The 15,758-nt window shown below is 42.4% G+C and overlaps 1 protein-coding gene across 6 annotated transcripts in view; it reads left to right on the forward strand.

Annotated features, from left to right (window-relative positions):
• PTPRA (protein tyrosine phosphatase receptor type A) overlaps window positions 1–15,758 on the forward strand; it is a 259,596-nt gene that overhangs the window by 27,367 nt on the left and 216,471 nt on the right. For 5 of the 6 annotated variants that reach the window (XM_073342939.1, XM_073342931.1, XM_073342934.1 and 2 more), the window contains exon 2: window positions 11,004–11,103. The exons of the other annotated variant lie outside the window; for it this stretch is intronic. The gene's annotated coding sequence lies outside the window, so the exon portion shown is untranslated. The remainder of the gene's footprint in view (window positions 1–11,003; window positions 11,104–15,758) is intronic. 6 annotated transcript variants of the gene reach the window in all.

Here is a 15,758-nt window from a genome sequence, read left to right on the forward strand (position 1 = left end):
TCCACAAAAATAACAAGGAGCCTGGTGGCACCTTAAAGACTAACAGATTTATTTGGGCATAAGCTTTCTTTCCTCTGAAGAAGTGGTGTTTTTTTACTCTCAAAAGCTTCTGCTCGAATAAAGTTGTGCTAAGAGAAGACAAGGGGAGAGAGCTCTCTCCTCTTGGCACATAGAACACAGGGCAGGATTCCACCCGGAGCATGTCCCCCTAAAGCAAGAAAGCACTTGGCACTTCATAACTAATTTTTCTAAGCTCAGATTCCTGTGTGAAAAGTGCAGCATACAGGATATTGAGTAAATTAACACATGCACTCTGGAATATGCAATATCCTGGCTAGATGATGACTAGCTTCCCACTAATATTTAAAAGGTGTTCATGCTGACAAGGGAAAGAAAGTGGTTTGGGTGGCCCAAAGAAGGATAACAAAGACTCATTTAGGCATTGAGGAAAGTTTTCCTAACTACGAGATGGGTTAAACTGTTTCCCAAGAAAAGCAAGCAGTGGATGCTCCATTGTGTGGGACATTTAAGACAGGACTATAAGAAACACTGTGGAATATACTGTAGGGACAAACCCTAAATTAGAGATCTGTGTTTTGGTGTTAGGACAGTTTTGCTCAAGGAGAGGATCACACAGATTTCCAGCGTTTTTGTGGACAAACGATAATCGCGTACCAGTGTCATTGAGGGATGCAGAGGTGTTCCAGGAGAGGTGCATCAACCCTCTGGCCAGTAATGGAGAATCATCTGTGTTCTGACATCATTGCGGTAGGGAAAGCCAACATGCCAATTGACGGAGGAGCAACTGTAATGTACTTTTACTCTGAGCCTCCAGCCTGGTTCAGCCTGGCCCGGATCCTGTGTTGGCGGAAAATACTCTAGTGCCTGCAAGGTTTGCAGACTCCTCAGGATACTTGGCCTAGGAAGGAGCAGTTGGGGAGGGAGAGGGAAGTCCTCTGTCTCCCACAAATATTGGGGGGAGGAGGACTTGTGAGGGGGTTCCCTTAGAGGCTGAACTCTGTCAAACTTGAACCTCCCAATGAAATTGCTGGGGCAATCTGAGCTCCAGCACGCTCCAGCCCCCCACCCCCCCGCCTTTGCAGGGTTTAGGTTTTGAAGAAGTATGGTCTTTTAGTTCAAGGTAATGGATTTGGGAGATCTGGGTTCAATCTACAGCTTTCCTTACATACTCCTGGCATAACCTAGGGTAAATCAGTCTGTCTGCCTCCGCTTCCCACCCATAAAAATGGGAGTGATACTTCATTTATCTGTCTAGTCTATTTAAATTTTAGGTTTTTCAGGGAAGGGAGCTGTTGCTAGCTATATCTGTACAGTGCAGAGCACAATGGGAGCCCAATCTTTGTTAGGGCTTCTAAGCACCGGTGTTATACAAATTATGAACAAGCACACCATTATGAACCTTTCAACACAGTTATGCCTCCAGTGCCCTTCTGAAATGAGGAATCATTTGTAAGAAATAATGAACATAATTATAAATGAAGCAAGGAATAAAAAGATGCCTTAAAATTAAGTCCAGAGAAATAGGAGTTCACCTGTGGTAAATCAGATGCTCTCTTCACAAACCCCAGGATGGAAAAATCTTTTTTTTAAATTAGGTTGACTATTTTCAATTTAATTTAAGACCTACACTTATTATCTGTTTAAAATCATTTAAATTAAATCTGAACACAAACTAAGCAGTACATATTTACTGCCAAATTTTAAAGAAAGTTCCACTAGTTTAGTGGTTTGACTGTCTGAGCACCTGGAATCAGTTTGTTGCCATGCTAAACCAGCTTTGGCCAGCAGAAGCCTCTTGTGCAGGTAGAGAGAGAATATTTTCTTCTTTTCAGTTTATTCAACTAGTTCAGTTCAGTGACTAATTCATTCTAAATTAAGCCAATTGGACATTCAAGAAGTGAATTTTATTCCAGTCCATGAATAAAAACTAGTTGTGAGAGGATGAGATTAATAATCCAAATATCATGAACATTGTGACCAGAAACAATCAGTTCTAGTAGTTAATTACAGATAATATTTTCTTTGTGTAATAATAAATTTTAAATGCAAAATGTGTTTGAATAACACATCCCTATCCATCCAGCATATTTAAAGTAATTTTGTTGAATTAAAAAAAAATGTTATGGATTTTAAATTGAGTTTGAATTTCCCTCCAAATAATTTGACAAATCACAAGTAAAAAAAGTCATTCCCTAGAAAATGGTGAATGATGTACTTAACATAATAAAGTAAAAATTAAGAATCTGAATAAATGTAAGTGAAACTATGTAATTGCTAGATAGTATATCCTGGCTAGCAAAAAAGCACCAAATTTAGTTGAAGGGTTAAATTTAGTTGTAAATCGCCATGTTTATGGCTGCCAGTGAATGAAAATCAACTTTTTTTTTTTTTTGTAGGAAAGAAATTAAAAAGTACAAGTGTAAAATGTGATTTAAAATGACTTAAATCAAGGTTTTCTGCTTGTTGATTTAAATCATGATTGAAATCAGTGGTTTAAATTGCTTTGATTTTTAAAACAATCCACCCTGATGCTGGTGGAAGTTGCCAGATTGGTGTGTGTGGTGCGTGTGTGTTTTTTTTTTTTTTTTTTGTGAGAAGGGAGTTGGTGGTTTCAGCCCAAACCAAAAGGGACGTCTCATAGTAACTATTAACAAAGGACCAAATCCTAACAGGACTTAGTACCTCTCAGGATTTGAGCCAGCAATAGCACCCTTGTAAACAGCCTCAGCAGAGACCAAAGATGATTTTTTGCCACCAATCTTAGTAGACTTGAGCAGTTAAGGTGCCATATCATATTGCCTGTCTCAGTGAATCAGTCCCCTCAGTGACTTCCTTTGCATTAGAATTGGGGATCTAGAATGCAGCCTTTTCAAAGCTGTCCACATATTCATATGACAGTCCCAATTTATCAATGTGATTTGGATGCACCCATGAACAGAAGAAGGTAATAGGGTTGTTGTGCATGTATGTTGTACTGGCCTTGTCTTTTCTTATTGTGACATTGCATTCTTTAATTTCATCTTTTTTTGAAATTAAAATTGGAATGGGAGTGGGGAGGGGAGCAAATAGAACACTGCTTAGGATGCTCCAAAACTGGGAAAAAGTTTGGACCTGATTGTTCATCTGAACTTCCTTTTGGGTCCATTTCTGTTTTGGGCCTGAACTGAAACAGTGAATCTGAAGACATCCAAGCTTCAGAGAAGTTTGACTCCTTTCGCTTGGGACAGAAGTGAGGCTGGGTGAGAGAAGAGAGGGGTTAGGGAGAGCTGTAGATGTATGGACTCTTCCAGATATGCTCTTGTGAGAAAAAGGTAGAACAAACCAATTAAGTCCAGTTCAGAGCTCAAATTGTGTACTGTGTGTTGGGGGTGAATCTGTCTCTGAACTTCATGACCTGGGTTTATGCTCTATCTCTATAATGTACTAGGACACATCTTCACTTTGGGGAAAGTGGGATCTGAATTTTTATGTCTTGACTCAGCTCTTTTTTAGTTTAAACCTATTAAAACACAGACTCAGCTTTTGAAAGAAAGGGTTTTTGTTTAATTCAGAAAAGTCCAGCTAGCCTTATTCCTCCTTTCAGGTTTTCCTCCTGAAGAGTACAGCTTCACTGGATTCTGTAGAATCTGATTTCAGCCAGATACTGGATATAGTCAGTCCGTCCATCCCTTTTTACATTTTTTTTAACCTATTCATAAGTTGGTTCTAGCCCTACTCACAGCAGTACACTGTCAAAAGTTTACCAGTTTTATTATCCCATGCATAACTTTTCTTCCCTCTGGCCATGCCTTTTTTTTTTTTTTTTTTGCTTCCAATGCAAAGAGGTTTTTTAAAATCTTTCCTGGCTTCAGCGGGGGGACCCAGAATTTTAATACCTCCCTGATCTTGTGGACTTTCTTCAATTTGTTGCAGTTCAATAATTCTTTTTTCTCCCCAGTGTTCCCGTTTGAGGTTTGGCTACAATTGGACATTTTAAATAGTAAGCAAAGAGGAGTTAGAGCAATTTTGTTAGTTACATCAAGCTAGGTAGCTTGTTCTCTGCAGTGTGGTGTTTAATTTTAAAATTAAATATGCCTCCAATGTTGTTGGAAGGTATTAACTTGATAGACATCCCAGAAGACTGAAATCCTCTGTTCGTAGGACAGTTATAGCACGAATAGCAGCAATGCAAGCTCTCCAGCCAGCGTGTCTAATGTGTGACCAAAAATGGCCATGCTGAGGGGTCAAAAGAGTTCATTCGCCATGGCCCATTCAATCATTGACCTCCTTGCTGGAGCAGCTGACCAGATGGGTCAGTTAGCGCAAATCATGATATTGTTTTGTCTGATTTGGGCCTCAGTTTTGAATTAGGGAGGGACCCGCCAGCTCACTGCACATAGCAGACTGGTGAACAACAACAACAACAACAACTTTTTTGGTCAATTGCTAAGCTAGACTTACATTGTTACCTTTCATCAATGTCCCAGATTTTACTGGTAATATGGGGGTGACTATCTCTGTATCCCATCATCAAACTCTTCGGTCAAGCCATATGGTTCTCTGTCCTGTTACTAACAACAAAATCATGATCTCCGTTTGTTTTATCAGCTGAATTGCCCCACTCCCATGCCTTGCATGTGAATTGCAGTAGCCAGCTGTGTAAATCTTCATTTCACGTTCCAAGGTACATGAAACACACGACTTTCACTTGGAAGCAGAACCAACCTGGGGTATCATAGAGTCTGGGACGTGCCTCTTCTGTTTGGTCACTACCATCCAGTTTTCACTTTCCTGTTAACTAGGGTTCCGCATCCTGCTCAGTGGCAGCTGCATTGTTTATCTAATTACCGTAATGGGGGCCACAAGTTCTCTGAGCACCTCATAATCTTTAATGTAGTTGCCACAATACCCCTTTGAGGTAGGGCATTGCTATTGTCCCCATTTTACAGATGGGGAACCAAGGCACAGAGACAGTCTCTTACCCAAGGTCACAAAGGAAGTCTGTGACAGATCAGGGAATTGAATTTTTCCTAAGCACTGGACCATCTTTCCTTCTTGGTGGCCTGCACGAAGTTCTAGGTTGAGATGAAAAGGTGAATAACAGACATCCAGAGGGTTTTTTTTTTTTTTTTGGTATGACTGCCCGCATTCAGATGCCTCTTGTCTCTGTTTTGCTGCTGTGATGTTTACTAGTAGTTATCTAAGAGCTCACTCTTGCATGATGCTGGTTACCTTCAGCTCTCATTGATTTCACTGAAAACTGAGGATGCTGAGCCTCTTTCTTGTAGGATCAGGCCCTGAGAGGTTAAGACATGGTCAGAAGTCCCCAGTAGAGGCAGCTCTGCCAGTGGGTCATTACCCCATTCTGGAAATAGGAGAAACCAAATGTACTGTCCCTTCAATTCTGTGCTCCATTGTATGTTAATTAAATCAAATACCTCCTCTAGATCCATGTGGGGCATCAACTCCTCTGCCCCAACCTATTCAGTGCATAATCAGGTCGGGGGGCTGCAAAGCGGCAGCAGGACTCTGGTCAGTAGCCTGGCAGCTGTGCAGAGGATAAAAAGGTACTTTCAAAAATACCCTTAATGAGCACACAGATGTATAAGGCTAGTTATAATGCCCAACTTATAATATTGGCCTTGACCTGCTACCATTCCCCAGAGTCAGTTTGGGATTTCAGCAAGCTGAAATGAAATGTCTGAGAACCTAGCTGTGTTTGCAGACTTTACCTGATTCTAGATTAACTGTGTCCTTTTTGTCATCGCTTTAATTTCCTAATGTCTAAAACTTCCCTTCCTTACTGAAACCACCACCATACACCTCTAGTCAGTGGACAAAGGATTCAAGAGCATGTGAGCAAAGCGTTCCTTGCAAAGCGTATGTGCACCTCAACATTTTGAAAGAGCCCTACATCATATTTGCCTTTTTAAAAAAGGTGGCTCAGCGTAAATTACTTTAAAGGATGTTCTTTCCTCAGCACTTTCACATGCTTTGTCTTAAGTTTTGCTGGTCTGTGAATATTGAGACTTGAAAGGGTTGTATTGATATTTTTAACTACATCTGAACATCAAGCTGTTTTTTCCCTCTTGCAGCATCACCTGTCATAAAGATTCTGCAGTCCGACATCAACTGATGATTATATTTTTAATGTGCAAGGCAGAACAAAATCCAGATTGCTCTACCATGGACTGGCTTTGCAGGACGAGTTATAGTAAAAACCTACTGCTTTTGCCACTGAAAACTGGTGTGGACAAAGCATTAGGAAATGACATACTCTAGGGGACAAGATGATCTAATGCACCTTTCATATCTAACTTCAAGAATCAGACCTTGTGGTGACCCCTGATTTTGCCTGTTCAGAAGCATTGGTGGCTTTCCTAACTTTTCTGTGCATCATTGGCTTGCTCATAAGTTTCCTTTTTAATAACTTTAATGCTGCATTTTATGTATTTTGTATCTGTCTGATTCCAGTTATTAGCTCTTAAGAAAACTTTTCACATGCAAAAAAGAATTCTGCCCACAAAACATTACCCGTAACTTCTTCCCATTTTACAGAGGGAGAAACCTGAAAGGGAGGGTAAGTGACTTGCCCAAGATCTTGCAGTAAGCCAATGGTACTGAATCCAGAAGTCCTGATTAGTCTAGTGATTACAGAACAGGAGAGATCATGTTCTCTCTGTACTGGTAATAACTCTTTGGAATGAGGGGCTCTAGCTACACTATATTTCTCTTCCGTCTCTTATTTAATCACCAGGGAGCTTTAAATAAGATCTGTTCCCTAGGATTTCATCACTTCATGCTGCTTAATCCCCACTTGAAGTTACTATCCCCTGTGCATGACTTTATAATCATAATCGTGGCAACCACAATGTTATAAATAGAGGAGTAAATCCTGTATCCTTTATGCCACCAATATTCCCATTTACTCCCATAAGAATTTGCGGGGATAAGAGTAATGTAGAATTCAGCCCAGAGATGAATCCAAAGCACACCCCAGGAGCCAAACCTCCCCAGACTTTTGGAAAGTTGCAATCTGAATTTGTGGGTGGAGGTGGGGGAGGGATGGAGGGACTTATCTCCAGTTACAAACAGGATTATGGGCTCAGGTAGTGACTAAGCAGCAAATTCTGATTGATCAATGCTATTTTCATAAGGACATCTCTAGTAATGTGACAGAAGGGGAGAAAACGTTTCTGAATAGTATTAGAAATGGGCCTGGGCTGTGGAGGTCGTGTCCAAACTTCTCTAAGGTCTGGGGATATTTGGGCCCATCTCTTTATAAATGTGCTGCAGCATTCCTTGTTCAGCAGCTTATTTGTCTGAACAATATGTTGACTGACATTTCTCTTGCACATGTTCCCGGGCATGGTCTGGTCTCTCCGAAAAGATACCTTTTTATTCTGTTTTGATTTTCTCCTCTCCCTGATGCGGTAGAATCATAGAATATCAGGGTTGGAAGGGACCTCAGGAGATCATCTAGTCCAACCCCCTGCTCAAAGCAGGACCAATCCCCAACTAAATCATCCCAGCCAGAGCTTTGTTAAGCCTGACCTTAAAAACTTCTAAGGAAGGAGATTCTACCACCTCCCTAGGTAATGCATTCCAGTGTTTCACCACCCTCCTAGTGAAGAAGTTTTTCCTAATATCTAACCTAAACCTCCCCCACTGCAACTTGAGACCATTACTCCTTGTCCTGTCCTCTTCTACCACTGAGAATAGTCTAGAACCATCCTCTCTGGAACCACCTCTCAGGTAGTTGAAAGCAGCTATCAAATCCCCCCTCATTCTTCTCTTCTGCAGACTAAACAATCCCAGTTCCCTCAGCCTCTCCTCATAAGTCATGTGTTCCAGTCCCCTAATCATTTTTGTTGCCCTTCGCTGGACACTCTCCAGTTTATCCACATCCTTCTTGTAGTGTGGGGCCCAAAACTGGACACAGTACTCCAGATGAGGCCTCACCAATGTCGAATAGAGGGGGACGATCACGTCCCTTGATCTGCTGGTAATGTCCCTACTTATACATCCCAAAATGCCATTGTCCTTCTTGGCAACAAGGGCACACTGCTGACTCATATCCAACTTCTCGTCCACTGTCACCCCTAGGTCCTTTTCCGCATAACTGCTGCCTAGCCATTCGGTCCCTAGTCTGTAGCTGTGCATTGGGTTCTTCCGTCCTAAGTGCAGGACCCTGCACTTATCCTTATTGAACCTCATCAGATTTCTTTTGGCCCAATCCTCCAATTTGTCTAGGTCCCTCTGTATCCTATCCGTGCCCTTCAGCGTATCTACCATTCCTCCCACTTTAGTATCATCCGCAAATTTGCTGAGAGTGCAATCCACACCATCCTCCAGATCATTTATGAAGATATTGAACAAAACCGGCCCCAGGACCGACCTCTGGGGCACTCCACTTGACACCGGCTGCCAACTAGACACGGAGCCATTGATCACTACCCGTTGAGCCCGACAATCTAGCCAACTTTCTACCCACCTTATAGTGCATTCATCCAGCCCATACTTCTTTAACTTGCTGACAAGAATACTGTGGGAGACCGTGTCAAAAGCTTTGCTAAAGTCAAGAAACAATACATCCACTGCTTTCCCTTCATCCACAGAACCAGTAATCTCATCAGAGAAGGCGATTAGATTAGTCAGACATGACCTTCCCTTGGTGAATCCATGCTGACTGTTCCTGATCACTTTCCTCTCATGTAAGTGCTTCAGGATTGATTCCTTGAGCACCTGCTCCATGATTTTTCCATGGACTGAGGTGAGGCTGACTGGCCTGTAGTTCCCAGTATCCTCCTTCTTCCCTTTTTTAAAGATTGGCACTACATTAGCCTTTTTCCAGTCATCCGGGACTTCCCCGGTTCGCCACGAGTTTTCAAAGATAATGGCCAATGGCTCTGCAATCACAGCCACCAATTCCTTTAGCACTCTCGGATGCAACTCGTCGGGCCCCGTGGACTTGTGCACGTCCAGCTTTTCTAAATAGTCCCTAACTATTTAGAAAGAGAAAACAAGGATTATGCTGGCAAGGCCTGACTCTTGCACTCTTCTATGAAAAGATGCCAATTCTAGACCTATGCAGGAATTATCTGGAAGCAGCTATTCTGCTTTCTTCTTTTCTAAAAGATACTAAAATTGTGAAAGGCTTGTCCATTTTTTCAACTAACTTTTTTATCAAAAAACTTTTTTCAGCCAATTTAAGTACTTATTTTATTTAGTGTGTGTATGCATCCTTTTTTTCTATTAACCTTATTAATGCAGTATCTGAGCACCTCATATCTGTTTGGATTTAACATCACTACACTCCTATGAGGCAGGGGAGGATTATTATCCCTATTTTATAGATAAGGCACTGTGGTACAGAGAGATTAAGGGTATGTCTACACTTGCAGAGTTTTTGTGCTATAAATTTCACCGGTGATAGGGAAAGCGCTGGTTTGTTTGACCCCTGAAGAATTAAGTGAGTAGAGTGTGTTTACACTAACAGCACTTCCGTCACTGATGAGAGTAGCGCTGTAGGGCAGCTATCCCACAGTGCAGCTCTCTTGAGAAGTCTTGTGGGAAGGGGGAGGCGGGTGAGCGGAAGGCATTCTGGGTCTTTGATCAGTGCCCTGTGCTGCCCTGCTTGATGTCCCAGCAGCCCCATTACTTCCTTGTTTCTTGTGGCATTTTTTTTTTTAAAACCCCCTACTATCTGGCTGCTTTTCCTGCCATATCTACAAGCAAAAGGAAAGGGAGTTTCAAACTTCATGGGGCTTATGGGGGGCAGACATTTGTTTACCTGGCGTCAGAGCAGCGGAGATGCTGGCCAGAATGGTCACTTTTGGAACTGTGGGATAGCCTTCTGAGGCCAAAAGGTGTTTACACTGGTAGAATGTGTTTTCACTTTTACAACAGTGCAAAAAGAACAGTGGTAAGAGCTGTATGCCTTTCGTGAAGGTGGTTTTCTTTTTGCTATGAAAGTTCTGAGTTTCATCGCAAAAAGTCATTAACAAGTGTAGATGCTCTCGCAGTTCAAGTGCAAAAGGACTTTTTGCACTTTAAATGGTAGGTGTAGACATAGCCGTAGTAACTTGTCTAAGGTTACTCAGTAAGTCTGTAGCAGAGCCCTGGGTTGAACTCAGGTCTCCTGAGTACCAGTTCAGCACCTTAATAATCTTCTTCTCTAGGAAGGATCTTGTCTTTGAAGCTTCATGGTTTAGACCAGAGATTGGTTTAGAAATAGGTTATGGGGATATATAGAGCCTTTCATATCTAGGCTTGTATTAAATCCAAGGGTGAAATCCTGGTCTCATTGACTTAAATGCAGGCAGGGTTTCACTCCATGTCAGTAATGGTTAATCACTAATGTAGATGTGAGAGCTGTTTGGTGGCCTTTTGTAATTAGTCTGGTGGTGGTAGTGCAGTTACTTCAAAAGGATCAGCGCACCCTTTGGCAATTATAATCTCAGGTTGCTAGTCCTTGGGATGGCGGGGGCGGGAAGTGACCTGGCTGAATGAGGGATGGAAACTGAACTCCCTCTCATCCCTGGAAAATGCTGGTATAGTGATATGTTTACCTGTACTGCTGATAACTGGAAGACTTTAATCTCTAATGCTTCCAGCTCAGAAGGGGTAGGGCTTTTGTTGCTCAGGTAGGATCTGTTTACTATCTCAGCATCTAAAAGGTCAGAATTCTTCACAAATCTAAAAACCTGAGGAGAAGAATCCTCAAAGGAAGGAAATTGAGAGAAGTAGGTTGGGTTTTTTCTCTTACCCCACCCAAATGGACTAAAGGCTGATGCCACCCAGAACTCTAGTTCTGACTGTGGAGGAGTTTGTCAGTATCTTCTGAAGACTTTATAAAGAGTTACTGAGCGTTTTTCAAAAGCATTGGGATAATGTTTATTCTCAGATAATACTCTTCCTTTGCTCACATGGCTGATCACAAGCAGCTCCATATACTACTCCCTTTTTATTTTATTTTTTACTTTTGACTGTTCTTCCTTTAGAATGACTGAGGAGACACTTCTTTAAAATTTGCTTGGCTCTGCACTTCACACATAGACTTTACACAGAGATTGAGAATTGCCTTCCAGCACTTTGTGAACTGTAAGTACGATTTGGACATGGAATTTATTTATTTATTTATTTATTTACTTATTTATTTAGCAAAGAAAAGATTTTGATAAGACTTCAGGGTTTTTCCTGATGCTGGGAGGAGTTCGTACCTTTCCCATGGCTTAGGTTAGGATCACTTATAGCGTGGACTAGAGGCTCTGGTAAGGGAGGGTCACTTCAAGAGTTTCCTTGGAATTTTTTTTTTGGTCCCCCTCCCTCCCAGGGCAAGGGTTTTTTTTTGTTGTTTTTTTTGGGGGGAGGGGGGTTGTTTCCCCTCCTCCTTCTCCCTTTTGGCATAGATGTGAGTGCTGCCTTCAGAGTAAGGACGTCTCATCCTGATCCCAGTTGCACCAGTATAATTCCAATGATTTTAATGGAGCTGCTCCTTATTTTGCCCCACTGAGAGCAGAATCAGACATTTTAAAGGGATGCATCCATGTAAAATACTTTTTATTTTTAAAAATGATATGTACTTACTTGCATTACAGATATCTTAAATACATAAAATGGAAGATTTTTACAAATGCATGCATGTGTACATGCCAATCAAAAGTGCATGTACAGTAATCAGAATGACACACTAAATAACAGTACTTGGCAATTTATGAGTTGACTCAGTAAGTTGAATCTCACACAACCAGCTTCTGCAAAAGCTGCTTAAAATAGGTTCAGAGGCATCTGTAAAGATTCTGCAAAACTTCTGAGGCAGTGTGATCTGATGGACGGGGCACTAAACTTGAACTCATGTCTGTGGGGTCCTGTTCCTGGCCCTGCCAGTGACTTCCTATGTGACATTGGGGAAGTCATGTCACACTTCTGTGCCTCAGTTTCTTCTCTCACCTTTTGTCTTCTCTGTATAGATTGTAAACTTTTGGCCGGGGTCTCTTACGCTGTGTCTGCAGAGTGTCGTGCACAGTGGAGCCCTAACCTTTAGATAAGGGGTTCTCCCATCAATTTTTTTGGTGTCCTTAGAGTGCGGCCACCAACCCTTGCTGGTGGCCGCTCTGACAATTTTTCCTAAAATACTTAATTAACTTTAGGAAAAACAAATGTGCGCATACCCATGTCCAAATCCATTGTAATTTATTCATGTAGGATTTTTTTTCCCCAGACTCAATAATAAAAAGAATGCACAGTTGTCTCTATTCTTTACTGGACCTAAACAGAATAGAAAAAAGGTGTTTTGCACATTCTCGTCTCCCCCCCCCCCCCCCTTGGTTGTTTTGGCTGCTATTTTCTTCAGACTTGCTAGATACTAAGTCTGTGAAAAGTGATATTAACAAACATTCAAATATCACTTTTTACAGCAGACTTACTCAACCCTGGCGAGCCCTGGATGTGGAGGTGGGTTCGTAGGCAGAGGGGGTCAGGGGCAAAAGGGCATTGGGGGAGGCAGTGGGGGCCAGGGGTGATGGGGAGTGGTGAGCTCGGGGCCAGAGCCCACCATCTTGTGGCCGGGGAATGAAGCCCGAAGCGCCGTGGCTGGAATCTGCCCCCCCAGGGCTGAAGCCCAACCCACTGCCCCTGGGAAGGTGGGGAACTCGCTGGTCTCCTGATCCTCCAGCTTTTGTGTCTCCAGAGGGAAGCAGGGCCCAACCACTGCTGGTGGCCCTGTGGGAGGGGCCACTGCTTTAACCCACCCTCAATCATTGCCCAGGAGGCTGTGGCTGCAAGAGAGCCCCTGGTTGCCACATTTGAGAAACACTGCTACCGCTATTGTAATATTAATAAATATTGAAGATCTTGGAGAAGAATGTTACAGTAATGAGATTTTGCGGGTGGTCAGTTTTGTTATGTGATCATCCACTTTACTACAACTCAGGGTAGTGTTATAAAACGTAATTCCATTTTTTGTTTTTAAAAGACATTGCTAGTATGTTCAGGCGTGTGTGTGTGTGTGCGTGCGCGTGTGTGCAAAAGTCAGGCCATACCAGAGTTCAGTGCTGCATGTGCAACATTAACTCTGTCCTCTTGTGTATGTGTGTATCCATTAAGGAGGATGCAACACTTCTTCATGGCTTCACAGATTGTCCTCTGCCAGCACAAATAAACTAGACTGTAATAGGAATGATTCCCCCAGTTAACATACAAATGGCTGTACTGGGTCAGACCAAAGTAACCTATCTTCCGACAGTGGCCAATGCCAGGTGCTTCCGAGGGAATGAACAGGGATCATGTCACCCATTCCCATCTTCTGGCAAACAGCTTAGGGACACCATCCCTGCCCATCCTAGCTAATAGGCATGGATGGACCTATCCTCCATGAATTTATCTAGTTCTTTTTTGAACCCTGTCTTGGCCTTCACAACATCATCCTCTGGCAGAGTTCCACAGGTTGACTGTGCATTGTGTGAAGAATTACTTCCTTTGGTTTGTTTTAAACCTGCTGCCTATTAATTTCATTTGGTGACCCCCTAGTTCTTGTGTCATGAGAAGTCGTAAATGACACTTCCTTATTTACTTTCTCTATGCCCATCATGATTTTATAGACCTCTATCCTGTCCCTGCCTAGTCGTCTCTGTTCCAAACTGAAAAGTCCCAGTCTTATTAATCTCTCCTCATATGGAAGCTGTTCCATACCCCCTAATAATTTTTGTTCCCTTTTCTGAATCTTTTCCAATTCTAATATATCTTTTTTGAGATGGGACAACCACATCTGCACGCAGTATTCAAGATGTGGGTGTACCATGGGTTTATATAGAGGCAATATGATATTTTCTGTCATCTTATCTATCCCTTTCTTAATGATTTCCAACATGGTTAGATTTTTTGACTGCTGCTTCACATGGAGTGGATGTTTTCAGAGAACTATGGATGTTCACAATGACTCCAAGATCTTTCTTGAGTGGTAACAGCTAATTTAGACCCAGTCATTTCAGATGTATAGTTGGGATTATGAGATTCCAGTGTGCATTACTTTGCATTTATCAACACTGCATTTCATCTGCCATTTTGTTGCCCGGTTACACAGTTTTGTGAGATCCCTTTGTAACTCTTCGCAGTCTGCTTGGGACTTACCTATCTTGAGTAGTTTTGTATCATCTGTAAATTTTGTCACCTCACGGTTTACCCCTTTTTCCAGATCATTTATGAATGTGTTGAATAAGACTGGTCCCAATACAGACCCCTGTGGGACACCACTGTTTTCCTCTCTCCATTCTGAAAAATGACGGTTTATTCTTACCCTTCGGTTCCTATCTTTTAACCAGTTACTGATCCATTAGAGGACCTTACCTCTTATCCCATGACTGCTTACTTAAGACCCTTTGGTGAGGGACCTTGTCCAAGTCTTTCTGAAAATCTAACTACACTGGATCCCCCTTGTCCACATGTTTGCTGACTCCCTCAAAGAATTCTGGTAGATTGGTGAGGCATGATTTTCTTTTACAAAAACCATGTTGACTCTTCCCCAACAAATTATGTTTATCTATGTGTCTGAGATTCTGTTCTTTACTATATTTTCAACCAGTTTGCCCAGTACTGAAGTCAGGCTTACGAGCCTGTAATTGCTGGAATCTCCTCTGGAGCCCTTTTTAAAAATTGGTGTCACCTTAGCTATCCTGCAGTCAACTGGTACAGAAGCTGATTTAAATGACCGGTTACAAACCACAGTTAGTAGTCCTGCAATTTCACATTTGAATTCCTTCAGAACTCTTGGGTGAATACCATCTGGTCCTGATGACTTATTACTGTTTATCAGTTTGTTCAAAAACCACCTCTAATGACACCTCAATCTGGGACAGTTCCTCAGATTAATCACCTAAAAAGAAGGGCTCAGGTTTGGGAATCTCCTTCACATTCTCAGCCATGAAGACTGATGCGAAGAATTTATTTAGTTTCTCTGCAATGGCCGCATCATTCTTGAGTTCTCCTCCTTTAGAACCTTGATTGTCCAGTAGCCTCACTGCTTATTTAGCAGGCTTCTTGCTTAAGGAGTACTTAACATTTTTTTGCTATTACTTTTTGAGTCTTTGGCTAGCTGTTCTCAAATCTTTTTTTGGTCTTCCTAATTCTGTTTTTACACTGGTCCTCTCTGCTCATGTTCCCCATCCCTACTGAGCCCTATTCCTAGACTTCCTACCCAGGCTTCTCCTCCAGTTAGTCTTGTCTTCTCCCCCTGGCTCCTTGTCCCAGTGATCCCCCTGTGTTCTGGCTCTTTGTCAGATCTGTGTTTCCTCCCTGCTCCCACCCTAGTCCTAGTCTACACTAGAAAATTAGGTCAGTTTAATTATGTCAGTTGGGTGTGAAAAATCCACACTCCTGAGTGAGGGCGTTAAGACAGCCTAATTTTCTAGTGTAGCTAGCACTAGGTCAACAGAAGAATTCTTTTGTTGATGTAGCTACCAGCTCTCTGGGAGGCTGATACCTACACTGACAGAGAACCCCTCCCCTCAGTATACGTAGGTTCTACATTGAAGTGCTACAGTAGGGACAGCTGTAGTGGTGCGGCTATGTGTCTGTTTTTAAGCCTAGACAACGCCCTAGTCTCTACCCTTGCTCCCCACCCCCCCGCCAGTCTCCAGTTTCGGTCTCTGCTCCAGGCTTTTTGTCCCAATCCTAGGTCTGACTCTTGTCCCCTTGGCACTTGAATCTGACTGCTTCCTTCTCCATGCTACCTGAGTGGCACCAGGGGCTCATCAAGAGCA

The sequence above is a fragment of the Lepidochelys kempii genome, chromosome 4, assembly GCF_965140285.1.
Source record: "Lepidochelys kempii isolate rLepKem1 chromosome 4, rLepKem1.hap1, whole genome shotgun sequence".
Lineage (NCBI taxonomy): Eukaryota > Metazoa > Chordata > Testudines > Cheloniidae > Lepidochelys > Lepidochelys kempii.